Here is an 8,043-nt window from a genome sequence, read left to right as displayed (position 1 = left end):
ATATATATATATATATATATATATATATATATATATACATATATATACATATATATGTGTGTGCGTGTGTATTTCAATAGATATTGGGCGAAAGCTTATTTACACACACACACATGCACACACTCACCACTACCTCAGTGTTTGTGTTCTTGTGTATGCGTGTGTTTATGTGCGTGCGTGTGTGTGGGAGCTGCTATGACTACAATATAGAGAACTTCCACATGAATAGAATACATGTTGGTGGTCTAAAACGTGGTCTAAAATTATGATCAGCATTCGCTCTTCGTTTGGATTTTTCGAACAGACAATACTTCTTCCCTCTGACTTCGATTCTAATAAAAGATCTTCTGCACCAAAGCATCTTATTTAATTGTTCAGATATTCTTTTGGGTCAAGAAGTAAATTATTTCAACTGATGCCGTCATAGAACACCAATACTAGATTCTTTCTAGTTTAGTATATTCATACTGTGGAACTAACTTGCTTTCTGTTAATACAAAGTCTGATTATAATTAGTTAGTGACGTTAAGGCGATGATCTAACAGAATTGTAAGCACGTCGAACAAAATGCTTACTGATATTTCTCTCGACTTCCCGTTCTGAGTTCGAATACTGCCGAGGTATGCAGTACCAGTTAAGTCCTGGGATCAATGTAATCGACTTTCTTTCCCAACAACATTGCTGGCCTTGTATCAAAATTAGAAAGAATTGTTATTTACGCTAAGGCGGCGTGCTGGCAGAATCCTTGGCACGCCGGGCTAAATGCTTAGCGGCGTTTCTTTCGGCTTTACGTTCCGAGTTAAAATTTCGCTGAAGTCAACTTTGCCTTTCATCCTTTCAGGGTCAATAAAATAGGGACCAGTTAAACACCGGAGTTAATACAATTAACTATTCCCTTACTCCAAAATTTCAGGCCTTCTGCCTAAAGTTGAAAAAGTTATTATTTACAGTTTGCTGACGTTTCTGCAATCATTTATTATCTGGACTGACTGAATAGTCAGGTAAAATTTCTTGCGGTATTAAGTTAAGCTCTGTGGAGGCGCAATGGCCCAGTGGTTAGGGCAGCGGACTCGCGGTCATAGGATCGCGGTTTCGATTCACAGACCGGGCGTTGTGAGTGTTTATTGAGCGAAAACACCTAAAGCTCCACGAGGCTCCGGCAGGGGATGGTGGCGAACCCTGCTGTACTCTTTCACCATAACTTTCTCTCACTCTTACTTCCTGTTTCTGTTGTGCTTGTAATTCAAAGGGTCAGCCTTGTCACACTGTGTCACGCTGAATATCCCCGAGAACTACGTTAAGGGTACACGTGTCTGTGGATTGCTCAGCCACTTGCACGCTAGTTTCACGAGCAGGCTGTTCCGTTGATCGGATCGACTGGAACCCTCGACGTCGTAAGCGACGGAGTGCCAACAATAAGTAAAGCTCTCTACGTTGGTTGTTCAAATCCCGCTGATATCAGCTTTGGCTTGTTTACTTTGATCGATAAAATAAAGTATCAGTCTACCACGAGGGTAGAATTAATCGACTACACCCTTCCCCTCAAATATGTGGCCTTAAGTTACTGTTAGAAAATCAATTCTTGAGCTGGTAGAATTTTTAGAACATTGGGTGAAAATTAATTGCATTATTCAGCTGCAGTAAGGTGGCGAGTTGGCAGAATCGCTAAGCACGCCGGACAAAATGCTTAGCGGCATTTCGTCCACCTTTACGTTCTGATTTCAAATGTCGCAGAAGTCCTCGCTACCTTTCATCCTTTCCGGGTCGATGAAATAATTACCGTTTGAGTATTGGATACCGTTTGATATAATCGACTACCCCACTTCCCCCAAAATTCAGGCCTTTTAACTATAGTAGAAAGGATTATTTGGCTACAGCAAGATGGCAAGCTGCAAGAATTGGTAGCGCGTCGGGCAAAATGTTTAGCGGCATTTCTTCCCGTTCTTTTCAAATCTCGCTAACGCTATGATACAGAAACCAAAAGCCATGTAAACAATCTGTCTTTCTGAAACTAATAATTTAGATTCATTAACTATATTTAATAATCATATTTAATATTTAATATTTTTATATTTAATAATCATATTTAATAATTATATTTAATACTTTTTTTTAAAATTTCATCAACTAGGAAGATAAAAGGGTCGATACATTTGAATTACAATATCATATTGTAATTTAATCTTACTGCAGGTTAACACTAGGATCTAATAGCTAGAATTTTCCTGGATATGTTATGGTTTAAGTTTTTAAAAAATAGTAATTTTTACTTTTCTGTTATTCTTTTACTTGGCAGCATTCCATTTTTACATTCTGAGTTCAAATTCTTCTGAGGTTGACTTTGTCATTCATCCTTTTGGGGTCGATAAAATAAGTACCAGTTGAACTCTGGGGTCGATGTAATCGACTACCTCTTCCTACGAACTTACTGGCTTTGTACCAAAATTTGAAACTGTCTTTGTTTTTGTCCCTGAAATCGTTTTACCTATCAGTATCACATTGACACAGAACTCTTGGAATACACTGAATTGTGTAATTATCATTATTGATTAATGTTATTGTAAGATACTATCTTAAAATAGTCAGGACGGCCACGGCTAGGTCACATTTTGTCAAAGGTCTAGTCGAACAGGGGTTAAACCTAAAAATGGAAAGAAAAAAAGAATGTACGTTTGCTTTAACTTGTATTTTGTATAAGTCATTTATGTTTGTACCAACAGTAATTTTGTTAATTTTCGTTTAAAATCATAGGCACAGGCGTGGTTATGTGGTAAGTAGTTTGCTTACCAACCGCATGGTTCTGGATTCAGTCCCACTGCGTGGCACCTCGAGCAAGTGTCTTCTACTATAGCCTCGGGCCGACCAAAGCCTTGTGAGTGGATTTGGTAGACGGAAACTGAAAGAAGCCCTTCGTATATATGTATATATATATATATATATATATATATGTGTGTGTGTATATATATGTGTGTGTGTGTGTGTGTGTGTATATATATATGTGTGTGTGTGTGTATATATATATGTGTGTGTGTGTGTCTGTGTTTGTCTCCCCCCAACATCGCTTGTAAAAAGAGTATGTAAAGAGACATAAAACAGTGTAAACATATTCATGTCATGTAAAAACATAGATAAGATTAAAAGTAAAACCAATAGCAATCAAATTGCAATGAAACATTTTAAAGAGAATCACATTGACTGAAGGATCACGGCATGTTACAGTATTTTCTTTAGTTTTTTTTTTACAGGAATGTTTTCTCGATTCTAATTCCGAATTCGGTTTCTTTATTGCGTTTTTTTCCTTTCTCTGTTTCAATTGAAATTTGTCATCATCATCATCACCATCATCATCATCATCATCACCATCATCATCATCATCATCATCATCATCATCACCACCACCATCATCATCATCATCATCATCATCACCACCATCATCATCATCATCACCATCATCATCATCATCATCATCACCACCACCATCATCATCATCATCATCATCATCATCGTCATCATCATCATCATCATCACCATCACCATCATCATCATCATCATCACCACCACCACCATCATCATCATCGTCATCATAATAATAATAATAATTATTATTATTATTATTATTACTATTATTACTGGCATGACTTGGCAGTGAACTGGCAGAATTGTTGCGCGTCGGATAAACTGCATAGTGGGGTTTCTGTTGACTCTTTATTTTCTGAGTCCAAAGATCACCGAAGTTGACTTTGTCTTTCATCCTTTCGGGATCGACAAAATAAGAACCAATTGAGTAGTGGAATTGAGGTAATCGACTAACTCCTACCCCTAAAATTTCAGGCCTTGTGCCTTTAGTAGAAAGGATAATTATTATTATTGGCAAGGCAGCGAACTGGTAGTATCGTTTTCGTGTGGGACAAAATGCTTAGCAGCATGTCTTTTGATTCTTCAAATATCATTATGGCCAACTCTACCTTTTCTCACTTAGGGGCTCGATGAAATAAAAGAAAGGTCAAGGACAGGGATCGATGGTGTAGACTAACTCAGTCTTAAGATTTCGGGATTTGGGCCAAAATTTGAAACCATTTAATGTAGCGAGCTGGCAGAATCGTTAGTGCGTCGGGCTAAATGCTTTCTTTTGACTCTTTATAGTTTGAGTTCAAATACCAATGAGGTCATCTTTACCTTTCATGCGTTCGGGTTTGATAAAATAAACTACCAGTCAAGTTTTAGGGTCGTGTAATTAGCTAACTCTCTCCCTTAAAACTGCTGACTTTGTGCGTAAATTAGAAAAGATACTTATTATTATCGTTATTATTTTGCAGGTTTATGGCTATAGTTTATAACACGGTCATAGACCTAACACGCAGTTTGACTTAAGAGCATCACCTACTCTTTTGATACTCTTGAAGAATTCATATTTTCCCGGCAAATATTTCAGCTGGTATCAATCTTACCAGTCCAGGAGGGCATAGAAGTCGTAAGAATTCCTCTTTTTCCTCGATCAACGAATGCAAAGAACAAATCACCGAATAATATTTCTGTTGGTGCTATTGTCAGAGATTATTTCAAAATGTTAGAATGATTTCTAATTAAGATACAAAGTTGCTAATTTAGAGGAAAACATGCATTCGGTCTCAATGAACTCCAAAATATAAATGGTAGGTATTTTATCAGTTCCAGAAACATAAAAAGCAAAGCAAATAAAAAGGGACGTAACTAAACAATTAAAAAGTATTTCGTCTGATACTCGACCAATACTGCCATCAACCATCACCCATCCTAAATTGTAAAGGCGCGTGACTTAGTGGTTAGAATTTTGTACTTCAGATTTTCGAGCGGTGCGTTGTGTTCTTGAGCAAAACACTTCATTTGACGTTGTTCCAGTCCACTTAGCTGAAGACGAATTCCAGCTATAACTGTCCAGGGACAGGGTGTGTTGTGATCTCGGTCGCTTAAACGCCATGGAAACCAAGTTTTCCGGCCGTATGAGTCCTAGGACTCATGATAGACATAACTTAACCATGTAAGTTCGCTATATAAAGTTCCTTAAAGACTAGAAGCAGTAAAAAAGAAAAAGAAAACATCTGAAGAAAAACGAAGAAAAGTTTAAAAAGATAGAACCAAAGAAAGATTATATCTAATGTACAGAAGCTTGAGCGTTTGAATAAGTTATTATAGTGTGAGAAGAGAAGGGGGTCTTCCTCTGAGAAAGACACGATAATTTTTTTTTCTCAGACAGATTAGCCTTGAAACCTCAGACTCTTTTTGTCTTCACGGAATACGAACTTATCCAAATTTGACCAGCTTCACTGTATAACTTTTACTTACACAAACAATCACCATTCGGACTCAGGTTTTTGCTCTTTATTTTTGCCTAAATTTAGTGCAAGATTAAATTACATATCAAAGTTATTATAGAACCGCTTTCTTTTGCAAAAGGCGTTAAGATAACGTTCTTTATTCTCTATTTTTGTTTTTGTACTAAATCAGAGAATAGATTATAGGACTGAAGATAACTATAAGAGGAATGCTGTCTGTTTATGTATATGTAGTCATTGATCTCTCTTTCTATAATTTTGAGGTTAAAGACGTTGAGGATTACAGGAAATTACAGGAGATTCCAAGTTCACTTTTAGAGGCATACTTTTGGCGTTGAAGGAGAAGCTGGTCATGTGTTTGTTAAGATGTATACAAAAAAAAAGTATGTATATATGAGAGGGAGGGACTCTGACTGGTTCCACATCAACAGCGGTGTCAGACAGGGCTGCGTGGCTGCCCCCGACCTCTTCAACTGTGTCATCAATTATCTGATGACCAAGGTCTGTGAGCGAGTTTCTGACATTACCTTCGGGCACTACCTCTTTACTGACCTGGTGTATGCGGACGATAACACCTGCTTCAGCAACTCGATCGACCAGCACAGGAACGCACTGACCATATGCTGAGAGGAATCAGCAAAGCTTGGCTTCCAGGTAAGTTGGGGAAGAGCAAGCTGATGCATGTCGGCGATGACTCGGACGTTTCCCCGCAACATATTGGCTCCGATGTTGTGGTGTTTGTCAGCTCCCTTCATCTACCTGAGCTCCACAGTTACCAACAACTGCAGTGTGGACTGGACGCCGGGTCAAGAACTTTCTATGGAATTCCCTTTGGTGTCACTACTCTTCTGCACCGCATCTACAACGCATCGATTTTCTCCATTCTCCTCTATGGAGTAGAAACGTGGCTCTTATTAGTCAACACTGATCGAATAGACTTGTGGTTAAATACGTCACCAATTGATCATCCTGACATTATTTTAGACTTAGTATTATCTAGATTCACAATACAATGAAAAGATACTTGGTTTGTAGTTTAAACATGTTCCATTATATTAAGCCGTGAACAACTGGTAACACAACACAAGGTCATGACACACTACGAAGCTTTTAACAGTCTCAGTCATGTCTGCATCCATAAAGAGACCGTTTCAAATTTTCATTGTGTTGCGTGTTACTTTAATATTTAAGTCGTAAAGCATGAAATTCTGGATTTTAATTTGATTGGAAGATTTTTTCTGGGAAATTGTAACGAATCCCTACAAGTAATTACCTTGTATAGGATTCATGCTAATAATCTTTATTCGATTCACGCCATTCTCTACCAACTGCAATTTATCAGAAAATATTGCAAGACTATACTTTAATGTACATAAAATCATGAAATTACAGTTTCCTTTACATATCATTCAATTACCACTTCTTTGCATTCAGATTCTTTCTAGTTCTATATTTATCTCTACTTAAGCCTCAAAGATATCTTGTTAATACTCTTCACGCCAACCTTGTTCTAACAAGCCAATTGAAAAGTATAAATTTACTGTTGACAAGTTGTCATTAACTTCATGTCAATTGTGAGTCATTCAACAAGCGACATTTATTTATGTATTTTTATTCATTTTTGAATCGATCAACGTAGAAGGTAAATCTCCATCAAAAATCTTCCACTCAGATTCAGAGTCAGGATTACATGCTTTACGATTTAAATATTAAAATAACACGCAACACGATTAGAATATAACACCGCTTACTAGCTATGATGTTAAGAAGTTCGTTTCACAAATATATGGTTGTGGATTCGATCCCACTGTACTACATCACCGACAGGTGCTTCCTATCACAGTTTTAGGTCGATCATAAGATTGTGGGTGAAATTTGAGAGACGAGAATTGTGAGGCGGGGGAGGGTTAGTGATGTACTGAGCTCATTTTATGATATCATCGGTGATATAAATCCCTCTCCATGTGTGACACTAGACTCACAAGTAACATTATCAGCAGACTTGTTGTCAATCACAACAGTGAGGTGAACTGAGACAATGTATTGAGCTGTCACATAAATTCATTCGTTCTTTCCAATTTTTTTTTTTTAATTAGCATGAAAAATATTTTTTATCGCAGTCATTTACGTTTTGTTTTCTTCCTCTACAACTTTTGTTCATTGCTTTTGAAATTTGAATAAATTTTGCCTCTTTTCATACATACGACAATGGTATGCCAAGTAGGAAAAATGAACATTTTAAAGACTTGCTTCTCTTCGCTTTCAACCAAGATTCCAAAAATGCCAAAGTTGCCCTAGCTGCCTGAGACATTTGCGCTGTGTACAAAAAAAGGGAAATATTCGAGCTCACAGTTCCTCTACATTCCGGCCAACCTGTACAGTTCGATAAGGATCAACTGAACCAGCCCATCCATGAAGATCTGCACCAGTTCATTAGGTAATTGATCCAGCAGACGAGATTCTTTCATTATATCGTCGCCCGTTACCTTCACTAAATGGGTAAGGTCCAAACCATCGGTGCATGAGTGCCACACATTCTGAACGAAGAAGAGAAACTCCGGCGCTCCTCTATCGTCATCGGTTTGCTTGCTCTTGTTATAACTTGTGTTCTGTATTTCCTGCTAGAACTGTTCTAGTAATAAGAACTCATCTAAATTATTTAGTTGCACCATTCTCTTTCTCTCTCTCTCTCTCTCTCTCTCTCTCTCTCTCTCTCTCTCTCTCTCTCTCT

At 37.6% G+C, this 8,043-nt stretch overlaps 1 long non-coding RNA gene across 1 annotated transcript in view; it reads right to left on the bottom strand.

Moving 5' to 3' along the window:
• Positions 1 to 8,043, bottom strand: part of LOC128251133 (uncharacterized) — a 43,590-nt gene that overhangs the window by 1,677 nt on the left and 33,870 nt on the right. Inside the window, exon 2 of the long non-coding RNA XR_008266987.1 lies at positions 2,271 to 2,641. This is a non-coding gene — a long non-coding RNA (uncharacterized LOC128251133). The remainder of the gene's footprint in view (positions 1 to 2,270; positions 2,642 to 8,043) is intronic.

The sequence above is a fragment of the Octopus bimaculoides genome, chromosome 2, assembly GCF_001194135.2.
Source record: "Octopus bimaculoides isolate UCB-OBI-ISO-001 chromosome 2, ASM119413v2, whole genome shotgun sequence".
Lineage (NCBI taxonomy): Eukaryota > Metazoa > Mollusca > Cephalopoda > Octopoda > Octopodidae > Octopus > Octopus bimaculoides.
This window is presented reverse-complemented; position numbering and strand designations above follow the sequence as displayed.